Below are 15,955 nucleotides of genomic sequence, written 5' to 3'. Positions count from 1 at the left end.
CCTGGCAGGATTTGGCCCATGGCCAAAGAGCTCTGGGTTTCATAGTCCTGGCTCTGGCTGCTGGTGGCAGGAGGAGGCTGCAGGTGTGGACCTGCAGGAGGAGCCTGAGCTGGTGTTTTAGATACCCAGCAAGATTTACTGCCAAGTTTTGTTCATCTTTGTGGGAAAGGTGTTTCATGAAGAATGCAAAAAAAATCCTACCATGCAGTTCCTCTTTAACTACACAGCACATACATATATGTACATGGACATGGGTTTGATGATATCTATGTGCATAAATACATATATATATATATATATATATAGTAAGTATACAGTTTTCATGGCTTTTACAAGCACAGTTTCAGGGGATAAGACAAGGTACATGAGCGGTGGGGGGAGGAAAGGAAGAGATGGAAGGAGAGGAAACTGCTATTGTACACAGAAGCTCTTTTCTAACCCCCATTTTTTACACTGATGGAATGCACCCAGTGACTGTTTCTACTATTTAAGGAAAAAGGTTCCTATACAAAATCCTGTGGTTTTGAAGTGATCCTTTTATAGGCATAAAAAGATTTTTCCATATCCCTCTGTTTGATTTCTTTTCTTTTACTCAGACCTGGCTACTCAAATAGATATTTGCAGAATATCATGCACTGGAATCAGACACTTCATTCCTATTCTTGGTACTGGAGATCAAATATCCCACCAATTTACCACTTAAAGCCATGGGGATGCAAACTGAAGTCAGTTTAGCTGCAGGGCAGTGCAAGAGAGAGTTGAATTTCGTCCGGCACCCATCCCAGGGGTCCTGGTGCTGGCAGTGACCCATCACAGAAATGAATGTGCTATATGTTCCACAGCAGGTTTGCCTCTCTCAGGCTTCTCACTGGTGGTGAATATTAATGGTGTTTGTAATCTCATTACTTGGAATAAGAATAACTATATGTTAACCTTGAGTTAATAACACAGGGGTTAAGGCTTCATGTCCTAAACAGCAGTTGGATGCAATGCTCAGCCTGCACCTGGAGCAGGGACCTGAACACTCATTTCACATGTCCCAGAAGTGGGAAATGTGGCATTCCCATCTGTTCAGGCCCAAAACGTGGTGGGCACATCCAGGACAGCGAGGTGCTGGCAGTGATGTGTGATGGGGCTGTGGTGTGGGGTGGCTGGGCTGTGTTTGTGGCCTCTCCTGGGCAAGACTCGTGCAGGCAGCACACATCATGTGCAGGGTCTCAGCTGGGACACACAGCCCAAGGGCAGATGCTGAGCTGCTTGGCCCAGCTAAAATCCTGGCATGCAAAGCAAACCCTGGAGAATTACAAGCAGGTCCTGAGACACCTGAGAGTTCCCTGTCTCTCGGGGGAATTGGGCACAAGGGCCAAGCTGGGGATCCAAAAGCAGCACCACACAGCTCCGTGCTTTGTGAGAACCAACACAATCTTTAATTTGGTACTCAAGCCTATACAGTCATATACTGTGCTGGAGGTAGTTTTTCTGCACAAAACTACAAGCCAAGGGATTTACAGAGCTCCAGTAGCTACTCACTGCCAGATGTCTGTTATCTCATCACATACATATGCTCCACAATGGTGCTGGAGCTAATGCTTCCCTGCACTGCCACAGAGACGTGCCTGGTACCACCAGTTTGTGCAGACATAAATAACAACCTGTCCAAGCATCTCCCCTGCAAGTGCTGGGGGAAGGGGCAAGGACATGTGATCCAGATGGAAATACAACCAGGGGCTGTGCCCTTGGTGGATTTAAGTTATGTAATTTGATCTCAATGCAACATGAGAGGAAGTGATTCCTCCACACAGTGCATCGTATTTGGCTGCCTGCTCACTTACTTTTTATGAATGTAGGAGGACTGGTAATAGGAATGATGACAAAACTACAGCAAAACAGCTGAGACCCCAGTATATCATAAAAATCAACCTGCTATGTGGCTCCCCCTTGACAGATGAGGTATGCTCACTCATCCCTGCCTTAAAGTTATGTAAATCTCTGACTTCAGAGGAATAAATTTTGATTTACTCCCACACCGAATGAGTGGGAAATGCTAAAGCTGAATTTTGGATCAGTGGTACAGGTCTCAACTCTACAGGCTTTGAGGACTTTCAATTTAAAAACATCTTTTTGCTGTATATGAGGTCACCACAGAAAATTATGTGATCCACATATGCTTCCAGCTCATCTAGAAGGAACAAGTAAGGCCAGGCTGAAGATATATAGGCAGAATGGGGATGAAAAACGAAGTGATGTCTGCCCACAGAGGGACAAACTCGTGGCACCCTCCCAAATTGTGGGTGGTCCATTGTGCATTGCTCTAGTCAATGAGAACATTGCACTCATACATGCAAACCTAATTTGAAAAAACAGTATTTAAACAAACAATGAATGTATTGTAACCTCATAATTCATACCCACTAAACCTCAGCTCTGTACTCCAGTACATAGTAGCCTTCTCAAATCCTGCAATTTGATTTTAAAAAAGGAATGCTGTGGGCGTTGAGTTAGTGTAGAAGTACACAAGACCATTGATGACTCTGTTTTCATCTCCTCAGAGCATAAGGCAAGTAGGTGATTTATTTTTATTGGCACTGCTGGCAGATAAGCTTCCACTATTACGGAGCTGTCATAGGCTGGGTGGGCTCTGGCTGTCAGTCAGAGCACACCCAGCAGAAAACCCAATTCAGAAATGACATCCTCCTCAAGGATGTGCTGAGGAGGAAGGCTGTGATCCCTGCTTCTCCCATGGCACTTGGAAATAGCCAGGAGTGTTCCAAGTCAACAAAGGACTTGGACTGCTGTTGATTTTTGTAAATGTTGTGGCACGTCACAGGACATTGCAACTCTGCTACAACTGAATGAAAAATGTTCCAATTCAAATAACAACTAAACCCCGAGACTGAAAAATAGAAATCCTTTACAAATATGCCAAGATCTGGTGCCACCAACCCCTTTTGTAGAGTGAGGCCAAGAAGACCAAGCTGGGGCATTTTCACTTGGCTGTTGCTCTCCCGGCTTCTACAAAAAGCTGTGATCACCTGGACTCTGGAATTAAGAAGACAAACTTTTGATAGATATTCCCACTCTTGCCAAGTTGTAGCTAATTTATCCAGATCCTACCCTTTCCTTGAAGGAGACCTTGATTATCATGCAAATGACAGTTTTACCCCATTCATCTGAGATCTCAGTAGGGAAAGGAATTTTTTAAATTAAAGACTGCTAGAGAGGTCTAACATGTAAAAAGATTATCACTAAAAATGGATGATGAGGGCTGAATATCAGATTATATTGACAGCCCTGAAGAATTGCTCCATAGCTTTAAATTTCTGTGCTGTGGGTTTGTGTGTCTCCACAGATGTACTCACACTTCTTGGACAATGGCAGCCTACTCTGTACTCACTTCTACTGTGGAAACAAGGCAGCTCTCCTGCAGCTTCAAGGCCAACAACAAAGATATCCCAAATAATGGCAAATCACAGCTCCATATGCACATGCACATTCTTTGAGCAGGTCTGAAAGCATCAGCAGTGGAGAACAGAGCTACTCAGACTTTTGTGACTGAAAAATTTTCTTCCCAGAACTAGAATTTTGTCACTGTTTTTCTTTAAGTCACTTGTTACATAAAAACGTTGCTTTTGAACAAGTATTTTGCAGTATATTTTAAAAAGACAGCTGTGATTTAGGTCTACAGTTTTTGAAAAAAAAAATACCTTAAGAAATTTAAATGTCATTTGTCCATCTTTAGTACCAGGTGCATAACAATTCAAAAAATATCAAAGGGTATTCTTTATATTTTAGGGGTCTCTTCACCTTGTTTGTCCATCTCTCTTGTACCCCCAAAGGCTGGGCCCCTCCTGCCTTTCCTTCCTTACTGAACCAGTTCACCAGAGTGGTCCCAGGACCTCAACACCACCATCACTGGTGCACTCTGCATTTTGGAGAGGGATGAACATCCCCCTGTGCCCTCTGTGCTGGGAGGAGCTGCACCCTGGGCCACCCATGGGACCTGATGGGACATCCCAGGTCAGACCCTCAGCCACGTGCTGTACCCAGGGCAGCTCCCTGCTTCTCAGCCAGAGCTTTGCAAAGGTCTGAGTTTCCTCCAGCTGGCAGCTGGGCATGCTGCTTTCCTTGATGAAATCTGTTTGGAAGCAGTGAAGATCTGAGGGCTCCCTCAGCCGGAAAATCAGATTTGGCTTACCTGAATGTCAGGTCAGCTGAGCCTGAGTTAATAAACAGCTGGGGATGAAGAGGGACAAACAGTGATGGGGTGGCTTCTGGGAGCCTGTCAGAGTGGTTTCCTGCAGGGTCTGGCCCTTGGGGCTGCCTCAGCTGCTGCCCTGAGCCCCCCTGCCCTGGCAGCAGCCAGTGCTCGCCTGGCCAGGGGCAGCTGGTGCTGGTCAGAGCCAGCTCCTCGCGTGTCCCAAACCCGTGGGGACGTCATGGCCTTGGAACACCTCTGCTATAGCAGAGCCACACACTGCCTGGTGCAGATGGACTGACAGCATAATGTCACAAGCCTCCTCTTGGTGGGAAATGCAGCTAAACAATCCAACTTGGTACTTGTCCCTGTCAGTCAGGGGGCCAGGCCCCGCTGCTGCTGGGATCCCAGACTCTGGGAACAGGAAAATGGACTGTCCCTGTTCACCGTACCTGCTTCCCTAACCACATAGCCAAGGCCCTCCAAAAATGTCCATAGAGGGGGAACAAAGTGGATTATGTGAGGATTATTTCAATACAGTAGCTCTAAACATGCTGAACTGCTTGAGGAGAGTGTTCCTGCTCTGTATGCCCACCTCCCCTGTGAACCCCACGTCTCCCCTTTCCCTGGGCATGTCCTGCCCAGTGTGGAATCTGAGCACCCCCACACTGAGCTCAGAGCTCCTTTCCAGGGTGGAAGAAAAAGGCAGACTCCTCCCATGTGCCGTGGGTTGGTTCTAGGCCTGCTGGCACAGGCAGGGCTGTGCCCACACTGTCAGGAAGCTGTGCAGGGAGATATCTTGCTTGGGAAGAGGGGACAAAGACAAAAAATGCAGAAAACTGCTGAAAATGTGAGTCCTGGTTACCATGGCTGTAATCCTCCTCAGAACACCTCTATGCTGCAGCTGAAAGAAAAGTGGTTCAAGGCAGCCACAGGCTCTGCCATGGGGATTTCATGGTCTTCAGACAACATTTGGGGTGGCAGCAGATGCTGCAAGGGGCATCTCCAGGCACACACTGGTTATGACAGTGCCCCTTCCCACAGATGTTTTGGGGCCCTGGCATGCCTGGATTTGGACCCCTTCTCCTTCCAAGGCATGGGTGCCCCTAGAGCAGGGACCACTCCACTGCATCCTCCACCCCTCCTTTTGGGCCTCTCATCACAAAATGGACACGGTGGGAAGGCACTGCTGGAGGTCCTCTGGGGATTCTGATCACCAGCCCTTACCCTGTTTGCTCATCTCCTTCTAGTCAAAAATGAGATTATTCCCTTCAGCTGCCAGAGGCTGAAAATAAAAATGAGTCAGATCTGATTTTGTATCACTGCAGTCAGACTTTCTGTGCTGTGCAGGGGAAACAAAGAAAGGTGAAATCCCTGTAGGGATGGATTTGCAAAATTCTGCGGGAAATTGGTATTACAGATAATTGTTTCCTGCTGAAGGGATATAACAGAACTTTGCAGAAAAGCTGCCCTTTTCAGCAATATCCACTGCAGTGTACCCAGGCACAAAAGTCTGTCTCTAGCATGAATATGCTCCACTGCACATTTTCCTCCTGCACCTGAAATTGAGTACTGGGTAATTCCACTGGGATCTCCTTTAAAAGAGACAACATAGTGTAAATGATAAACCTGTTAAATTACAAATGAGGTGAAATGGTGGGTGCTTTGGCCTCTGGAACATCAAGACTTTGATTCTTAATGGTAGCTGTTGAGACTTACCAATTGAAAATGTGAAGAGAAAATTATTGACTATCAGAACAGAATCCCCACTCCTAGGCAGGTTCATGCTGCCAGAAGGCACTTTTTTCCTGTTTGAGCATAAAAAAGACAATTATGAGTAGTTTCTTCTTTGTATCTAATTCTCAGTATTTTGAGAGTATGTCCTTTTTTTTCTCCCTGTTGAATGTACTATGTTAAAATAAGTCACCATTAATATAAAAAATATGACAATTAAAGTAGGTCTAGCTTTCATCATTGTATACAGTGATGGATATGCTTATATATATTTAGAAAAAAATCTATTTTTTCTCTAAGCCAAGACACCATTGGTAGGCTACTCTGAGCTACAGTAGTGTTAATAGTGGATGGGAGAGTGGGTCCTCAGACAAGCTCCTCTTTATTCTTCCACTGATCTTGCCAAAGGAGAATGATGGCACTTGCTGAAGCAGATAATGCCATCCATTGAACGAAGCCCTCTTGCTCAGCTCTCTCTGACAGCTCTAAATTTGAAGCAGCAGAATCTTTGACCAGACAAAAGAAACCTTCTGCTTATAATTATCACAATAAGACCAAAACTAAGAACAGTGTGACTGTTTTATTAATAGTGTGCTTTGCTGCTCCCAACCTTTGCAAAATCTGTGTATCTGGCTCTCCAAAAATATTACTACTTGGACCTATTTCATATGGATCGTGAAGGATAAAGACATTCCTGAAAGCTCACTTGCCAGCTCTGCTGTTCTGCCAGCAGCAGTAACTTGAGAAGGAATCATGGCCCCTTTGAAGTACGGATCACAGCAGGGCCAGAGGATGGGGCCCAGACAGACACACGTGGATGGACAGATCTACAGGAGATTCATTTGCTGTCCCGCAGTAGCTCTCATCTTCCTTCTTCTGCTGCTCTGCAGTTTTCCTGCTGAGGACACATGTAGGCAGAGAAGACACCAAATCCCAAATCTTGTCCTTGAAATCTTTTCAGAAACACGCTTCCACATTGGGCTCTTCTCCTGATTGTGGGAAGAGGTGCCAACTGCAGAAGGCTGGAGCAGGAAGTGGCTCAGATCTCATGTTTTCCCTACACATCTCAGTAATAGCTTTTTGAAGAACTAGAGCACTTTTGCAGAACTGAAGGGGGCTGATGGCATCTGGTTTAACATGATAAACTTTTCTTGTCATCCCAAATTTACTGGCTAGCAGATCAGCTCATCTGTTAGATGGGTATAGTGGCTCCCTGACATCACCAGGAGTGAATGTGTTGCATCGATTAAGCCTTTTACAGCCCAGCTTGGATTTAGGTAAAGAGCAGTAACTGAAGGGCTTAATGAGGAAAACAGCCTGTGCATGTAGAGCTATACCTGAGATTTATATTTGAAAAGTGCAAGGTTCTGTCACACAGAGCCCTAACTGCTTTATCAGACAAGAGGAGAAACCTGGCAAAGCGTAATGGTCTCATGGCAAGACATGTGAATGTAGTCAAGATGTCAGAGCACCCAAACATAGTGCAGCAAGGGATGCTGCCATCCCAAATAACCAGTTCCCAGCACTGGAACTGTGTGCCTCAGTTTGTCATCTACTCAGAGCTTTCTTGGAAGTAAGTGGCTTTTTAAGAGCAAGGTGAATAAGCTGTAGTAGAAGAGCAACTATGCTCTTTCTCACTCCCTGTAAGTCACTGCAATTTATAATCAGTTTTCTGGCAACTATTTTGAGCTCTATCTTGAGAAAAGAGGCACATGGACATACATACTCTGCAATGTAATAGAGGAGCTGGTTATTGGAGGATTTTTTTACCTCATTAGGAATGCCTTTAAGCTATTCTTGTATAGATTTCTATTGAGAGGTGGCAGTATGAGTGGATTTGAGCCTTGCATCCCATGACCCATCCAGTTTCCACACAAGGAGCAGATGCCAGACCTGCCTCCACCATTCCCCATCAGGCCACCAGTAGCAAAAACAGCGGAGGAGAAAAACCCCATTTTCTGTGAAGGGCATCTTCATCACCTCTACTGTGGAGTTAGAGAGTGGGAGGAGGAGAGTGTGACATGGGGGAAACATACTCAAGCCAAGCTAGTGACTGCCTCCTCCCTCATCAGCATAAAATCACCTTTGTGCTGTTCTCTTCATGATCTTCTGTCTGCAAAGAGCCCCACGGTGGCTATATCAGCTGGAAAAACCAACATTAGCCACAGTTTGAGCAAGAGCAGCTGTGGCTGCTGAATTCAGAGCTCTGGCACATCCACAGAGTGTCTGGGTATCCCAAACACAACCACCTCATTTGCAGGGCTGCACAGCACAGACACAGCAGGCAGGATCTGGTGGCCAAGCCCTGTCAAGATGTCAGCACCTAGAGTCAACCTTCTGCAGAAGTCCAGGTTTTTAAAGAGGTTCAGGGAAGGGGCATACAAAGGGGGGAACCTAAGTCCTTAGGCAGCAGTGAATCACTGTCTTGGATTTAGGCACCTAAGTGCTTTTTTGGACTTCATCCCAAACACTTCATTGAGTGAGTGTTGCATTAACAACAGCCCAGTCAGAGGATAAGCAGCAACAGAAATGCTCCAAGATGCGATTTCAATGCATCCTAGAATGCAAACAAATGATGCTGCAGAAAAAGCTGCACTGGGTTATGGTGTCATTGCCCCGGGCTGCTTCCTTCACTTGTACAAGGAAACTCCCCTCAGCAGAACTTCCTTCACTGCAAAACCTTCAGCCCACTGCAGTCCAGAAATCCATCCAGCCTGGAACCACTGACTTGATGTTGAAATGGGTGTGCAGGTCCCACTATCCATACATCTGACTCTGTAGAGGGGAAGGTGGCAGGTAGAGAACAGCATCTTAAAGCAGTATTGTTAGTTCTGTAGGGATTTGTTTGCCTCTATTTTCAAATATGTGGGGTAAGGGACCCCACAATTTTTGCAACTCACTCTTCAGCTTCCCCTCAGAAATATGTAAGTACCTACATGATTAGTGGTGCTGCTCATGACCACTAAGTTCATGCTCAATAGAGGGACAACAGAGGCTGATGGGAATAAAAAAGATAGGGCTGTGTGTGCCATTTTTCACTTTAGGCAAGCATACTCTGACTTTGGAGGGTAGATGTTCAGGTGAACACTGCCTGCAGGGCACAACAAAAGATGGAGCTGAAGTAAGAAGATTCAGTTCTATTTTAACTTTCCCCTTGGAGTGGATGCAGCTTGACTTCTCTGATGTAGGCTGCCTGGCTGGAAGCTGCACATGCAGGGGAGGGTTTAATCTCCTTTCAAACAGCCCTTCATCCAGAGGCTGGCTGGCTGCTTTTCTCCCAGAGCACTCCAGAGCTTGAACAAAGAATCTCCTTCCAGGTTCAGATCTCTGTCAGGTGAAGGCAGAACTTATGAAGTCTCACATTAGACAGGGGAATGTGGGACCCCCAGAGCAGGGACTTGCCTGAGGGGGTGACTGGGTTTGGGCACAGTGGCAATGCAATTAAAGTGTGTGTGGGGTGTAAATGTCCCACAGCACCCTGGTCTTTAAACAGCCTGTCTCCTCTGAGGGATGCCTGCATGATGCTTCTCTATCACAGTGCTGCAGTATGCCCAAATGGCAGGGGTGAAGCTTGATCCAGGAAAGGAAAGGATGTGATAAAAAAGGCTTCAGTGGTGTCTGTTTCTCATCTGAAGTAGAGAAAATATGGTGAGGTAGAGGTGTAATTTCCACAGATGAGTCTGGAAGTCCTTTAGTGAATTGGGGGCTGCATAAATTTTGCATAAGGTGACCTCAGAACAAACCCACCTCGTAACATGCACATGGATGCCTTTTGATTAATCTGAATGAAGCTTTGCTAAAAATAATCTTCTATTATTTTTATTATTTTGGTGCTTAGTTCCATTTTCTCTCTGGGGAAGGAAGGAAGGAAGGAAGGAAGGAAGGAAGGAAGGAAGGAAGGAAGGAAGGAAGGAAGGAAGGAAGGAAGGAAGGAAGGAAGGAAGGAAGGAAGGAAATAGAACAATTCACAGCTTGATCAGGAAAATCTTCTGGTAAGAGATTTCTCTGCCTTCCAAGAAAGGTTTCCTTGTAATATCAGTATAAATTTCAACAACATAACTAACAGTTTTCAATGACTTTCAAATCCAAATGAAGCCTGGTACACAATGACATTCTGGTGCTGCAATCCTTTGCACAGTTGCTGTAACTTAAAAGGTTGTCAAGCAAAACTGTATTTCCATAATGCTGCTCAGATAAGTTCTTGGTACCAGTACTTTTCCAAAGAAGTATCTCCTTTCCTATCTCTTCAATAAGCAATTCCACTGGAGAGTAGATAAGAAATGGGGATGACATCCGTATTTGCAGAAATGTGTGTAAAAGAATAAGAGAGCAAATAAGAGTTAAATTCAAGACTAAAATATACATGCACAGGGCAAGTTTATTACTGTGGGGCTGAAACATATCCCCACTCACTGTGCTAAACCTGTCTACAAGCAGGTAGAAAGGAAGGGAAGCAGCTTGGAAAGCTGACCCTGTACAGCAGGGATGCTCTGCACAGCTGTATTTTTCTTTTTCTGGTTTTCCACATGAAGCAGAGGTGGGTCTGTACCACCCCCACAGATAACAGGACACTCCCTGTGTGATTTCATAGTGTAGCCAGGCATTTGGAGAAGATTTCTCTATGAAGAATGGATTTGAGCCATAATCCTTTGACCCCATGGCCCATCCGAGACGGCCGTGACATGTCGCCGCTCCCCGATAACCATTTCTGCGGTGTGAGCTGCTGCTGGGGCGGGGGCACGTCCCTGGCCTCCCTCCAGAGCCTGGGATCTGTGCAATCTCCAGTGTCAAGATGTGTTTGGATACGGGAAGCCGTGCCACTGCTCTGTATCAGATAGATAACAGGAGCAGCCCCTGGCTCCAGGAGACAGACGCCTGGTGCTGGGTGCTGAGCGGCCACAGCCCGTCCCTCTGGGGCTCTTTGCCTGCTCTTTAACCCTGCATGACAGTCACGTCTTCAAGGGGCTGTGGCTTGGAAGATAAACATAGCTGTCCTGGTTCAAAAATTACAAGCCATTCTCCCATTTTTTTCTTTAACTGAGGAAGACTGTAATTTCAGCATTTTGGGTGAGGCTCTCTGTGGGAATGCCCTGACATGAAGGGGTCTTGCAAACTCTTGTTGAACTTTTTGAGTGCTCCCATTACAAACAAGCCTTTCTTCACTCCGTGCCCTTGCTACTGTGCTCAGATTCTCTTATTTAAAAACCCCAAACTACCTACTGGAGATAACTTTCTCCCCTTGATCTCATAAAAGCAGCTCATGCAGATTCACTGGAGGGAGGCACTATTTCAGAAAGGGCAATGCTGCCTTTTGAAACTTAAGATTTGAAAACTAGTATTACCACAGCTAAAAGCTGAAATCAGTCAAATAGCTATTAATTCAGTCCTTATGGACCTAATAGAAACTATGACACAAAGTATTGCTAAAAAGAGAGTTTATTGTATATTAAAACACAGTTTCAAGGATGCTCTCCTCTTCCTGGGAGAATCTGCACTCCCCAGGGAAGGGCTCTCTGCAGAGGCTCCACCATGACTGGTACCCAAAGTATGGCAATGCTGGGGGAAGGAAGACACAGTGTTTATCTCCAGCCTCCTGGTGGCAAGCAGGAGGACTGCCACGGCAATGGCCGGCCCACAGCCCATGGCCCCTGATCCAGCTGCCCCTCCTGCTGCTGCCCCCTTGCCAGCTGCACACAGGTGCCTCAGCACCCCTGAGCCTCTCTGTATGGCAGTGAGTGGGCCTGGGAGAAGGCAGTAACCTGCTCCAGGGCAGCTTTCCTTTGTCTTCCCAATAATTACAGTCTGATCAAAGTTTTGAAGACTAAAACCTTTCCAGACTCTATTTCTATTACTGCTGTAGCTATAGGTTCTTCTGCCATCAGTATATATTTTACTTTGTTTCTAACAAACCCCAGGGCTTCAGTTGCCTCTTAATAGCAGTGATTTCACAGCCCAGACATATCAGTGTAAATAAATAAGGATGATTTTATCTGTACTGTATTTGCCATCTTCCAGCTTATTGTTTATACATATATGTTCAGGAAAGGGAGGAGACATTCCCAAAAGGTCTCTCTGGTTTCTGCATTACTTCACATACCTTTATCACTCTTGCCCTTGTGCTTCTCTTCCCCCAGGATCTCCATTGTTTCAGAGTCTACTCTCCCAAATAAAGACCTGGTCAGCACCCATTATGTATTTGCAAGTTAAATTATCTGTACTAGTAAGAATATAACTGCAGCTGTTTTGAAGATGAAGTTGATTCTTTTCTTTTTCCCCCAAGTAAATTTGAAATTAATTTAATGAAAAAGGCAAAGAATTTTTTGCTAAAGCCTATGGGTCACCTCAGTTTATTTTCAGTCTTCACTGTAACTCCAACAGGTCAGTATCTGAGCTTGACACAGTAAATCTGGAGTCACAGCAGGATGGTGCTGAGCTGTAGCCAGATGTTTGATGGGAGGACAGGGTGGAACCCATTGCTTGACTGGACTTACACTGGACATCAGGCATGACCTGGTGGCTGCTGAGCACTCACAACTACATGTGAGGTGGGCATTTCCACAGACATCATCAACACCTTGTGGTAACTTATGAGTTCTGACCAAAGGCTGCTCTTCTTTCAGCTTATTTGAAGTCTGTTTTCCTTATGCTCTAGTCTGCACAATGATGTTAATGAGATCCACTCAGCTCCTACTAATTTATTGTTATTACAGAAATCAAGCTAAAACCTGTACCTGGAAAAAGACCTTTTCCCAGCTGCACAGGTCTCACTTCCCAGTGTCTGTGAGTTTTCCCTCCTCATCAAGTGAAGCTCACATCTCTTGCAGGAATGCCAATGTGGCATTCACAGCTAAGCCTCCATGTGTAGCTTCATGGAGATGGATGGAGCTGCCATAACATCTGCATTGTACCACTCTGTACCCTGGGACATAATGCATATACTATCAAACCTACAGTACATTATTAAGGAAATGCAGGAATTGGTCTTCTCTGAAGTAGAAAGCATTCAAATGTTAAACTAAGAAAAGTAGGATAGATCCAACACCAACATGCCTTGCTACTGCATAACTTTTCTCCTTTTATCTTCCCCTACCTCTGGGGGATGACTCTTCCTCCCCTCATCACCTTGCTGAGAGGCCAGCTGGAGCTTCTAATCCTTCTCAAGAGCTTTTCAGCTGAATGACTGTACAAATATTTCAGTCAAGAAACACCCCTGAAAAACAAGGCTTAGCTGTTCTGTTCCCCAGCTGGGTGACAGGGGTAATTACTGCGATAACTTCCCATTTCTCTTGGGTGTTATGATGAGAAACTCATTAGTTATTTTCTGAGTACCCTGAGCCAAGTCCTTGAATGAAAGAGCTGTAAGGATTGTTTTAACAATATTTAGCACTTCAAAAGTTTTGGAAGCACTACCTAATTTTCCCAAATGTAAACCAGCTAAATTCTGCAGGGTAATTTGTGTGCCACACCCCTCAGCCTTTTCGTCAGTCTTCACAATGTTCAGGAACTCACACTCATATGGGCGTACGCTTCCTCCATGTTAACTAGTCTTTTATTTTTAGCTTTTTTCCCCCCATTTTTTCCTCCCTCCAGCACAATTTCATGTGTCATACTTTAGGACTTCAAGGTACATCTGACAGACCTGATAGCTTAGTCCTTACACTTGAAGGAAAATACTCTCCATGAGTGCACTATTTCTGCTCCTCAGCAGCCAGTGGCCCAACACCTTGCACAGACAGCAACTGAATCATCAGCAAATTAAATCATCTTTGCAGAATGGTCACCACCTGACATCATGAATTATTTCCCTCTATTCAATACACACCCAGCCCTTCTGCTCTTTTGGGATGCCTAGGAAGCAATAAAGCAGTTCAAGAAAAGGATCCCTGAATACCAAGTCAAAATACAGCTAAAGAAGCACCAGAGAACGGGCAAATGAAAACCTCCCCTTTCCACAGCAATGCTTAGTGTTTCCCTTGATATAGCAATAAAATATCTGAAGTTTCTCTGTTCCAAGCTAAAAAGAGGTGCCAATTGTATAAACAAGTGATTACTGTTGGGATGGGCAATGTGAATTTTTTCTTGCAAAAAGGTAATAGCTATTTTGGTTTTGACTAGCAGCTGTTCTAAGTAAGTTTAAATCTTATGGCTGTAGCATGCCATATAGGACAGACAAGAGGAAAAAATAACCAGGGGTTTAATAGCACATCTGTGGCTAGTTAGTTATGGTAAACTTCAGGTATGTGGTGATTTCAGCATATGTTCCTAAATATTTTCCCAGCAACTGGATCTAAGACAAAACCTGTTACAGTCTTTTGGGGAGTAATTAATGCACCTAATCACTTCCAACCCCACCAAATTATGAAAAAGTATGCTTGATTTCACTGTAAAAAGCACTGATGAATGATCACCTCCAGAAATGAGGCTCCAAGCCCACAAGTTCTGTAGGAATGGCAGGAAAGTTCCGATCCTGAGCAGTGACACTGCTGATGGGACATAAAATAAAAACAGAGGGCTCCCAGTCAGGGAGTTTTTGAGGCCAGGGAGAATTATAAAGGCATAAAACAGCAATAACTTGCATCGAGCAGAGCACAACTTCCCATTCACTTGGCACAGTGATGACACGCTGCAGTGCTGTTGCTGAAGAGTTGGCTGGTGTGCAGCATGTCTCTGTGTTTTTCCTTTTCCCTTCCCTCTAAATTAATTCATCTGTATTTCCCCCATCTGGCCTGTCTTGCTCATGTTTGTGTGTTTCTGTTTTCCACAATTTCTATCCATAATGGCCACTTGCAGGCCAGACTTGCAGAAGCTGCTCTTCATCTCCTGGGGAGCCAAGTCCTGGTGCTCCCTGCTTGCCCAGGCACGCAGACCTGCTCTGCCATGTCCCACAGGATCCTGATCTGAGCCTGCCTGCTGTGACACAGGGATGCTCTACTGCCTGCTGGGTTCATGCAGCCCCACTGTGTTCCTGTCCAGGCACCCAACTTTGCACATACAGCCACCAGCAGCTTCTGATCCGTGGTTTCTTTGCCCTTCTCCTTGCAGGGGGACAATAATGGTTCTCTCCTCTGTTGCCCCATGAGTCACCCTGCTCCATCACACTGATTTTTACCCACCTCAGGAGTCCTACATGGCAGGACTGTGAGTGGCTTTACTGCTCTTTTCTCTTCTGCAAACTCCATTTGTATGCTTTTCTCTCAGCCACATTTAATTCTTTTAGCCTTTTAAGGATGAAGGTCTAAGCTCAAGAATGTCTGACTATGGTCTGCTTCTCTGGAAAGAGCCAGGAGAGGGAGATCTCCTCAGGCAGCTGCAGGACTGTGGCCTTTGCAGGGGAGCAATGCTCCATCAGTTGTGCACATTGACCATCAAAAGGCAGAATTCTCTCCTGCCTCCTCTGCTTCCCTTCATCTTTGCCCTTCTGGCAGTCACAGTCTGCACTGCAGTAGCAACCTGAGACCACGACCCCACTGATCTGGGCACAGGGCAAAGGCACAGCAAGAAGCAACATCTGCCCAAAGAACTTGCTCTCTAACAGGCAGAGGGCAAGGGGATGCAGGAGCAAAGGGAGTCCCTGGCAGCTGCACTGATGCTGAGAAGCTCAGCCCTCAGACATCCCAAATCACAGACTAAGGTGTTACACCAACCCTCTGGGCAATCCCCCTTGGACATTAATTGGGGCTGCCAGCCATCATTTGTTGTTAATTGTGAATCCAGCCCAAGGCATCCCTCCTATTGTCCCCAAAATCACATTTGCTTTCTGGTGTCTGACTGTGAAGCTATGTTCAGCTCACGTTTTCAGTTTTTTCTCTGTAACAGGAGACCTAGAAGCATGGACACTGATTTCTTTTTTTAGGATCTTTTCCTCTGTTTTTTCTAACTTCAAGGTCCTTTGACTTCACTTGGGGGAAATCTTCAGTGACTGCAGGACTCCAGACACACCTGCAGGAGTGCCTCCTTCCAAGCACTGCACCTCCCTTTGCAGCCCACAAAGCGTTCTCAGAGGAGATGTAGCAAAAATTAGTCCCA

General features: G+C 45.5%; 1 protein-coding gene across 3 annotated transcripts in view; it reads left to right on the top strand.

Annotated features, from left to right (window-relative positions):
- Nucleotides 1–15,955, top strand: part of JCAD (junctional cadherin 5 associated) — a 60,096-nt gene that overhangs the window by 13,286 nt on the left and 30,855 nt on the right. Inside the window, exon 1 of one of the 3 annotated variants that reach the window (XM_071428729.1) lies at nt 9,903–9,921. The exons of the other annotated variants lie outside the window; for them this stretch is intronic. The gene's annotated coding sequence lies outside the window, so the exon portion shown is untranslated. Of the gene's footprint in view, nt 1–9,902; nt 9,922–15,955 lie in introns of those variants that run through there. 3 annotated transcript variants of the gene reach the window in all.

This window comes from Agelaius tricolor, unplaced genomic scaffold, assembly GCF_023055355.1.
Source record: "Agelaius tricolor isolate 1412-34295 unplaced genomic scaffold, bAgeTri1.0.p SCAF_6, whole genome shotgun sequence".
In the NCBI taxonomy this organism is placed as follows: domain Eukaryota; kingdom Metazoa; phylum Chordata; class Aves; order Passeriformes; family Icteridae; genus Agelaius; species Agelaius tricolor.
The sequence above is the reverse complement of the archived record's forward strand: the minus strand, read 5'-3'. Positions and strand labels throughout refer to the sequence as shown.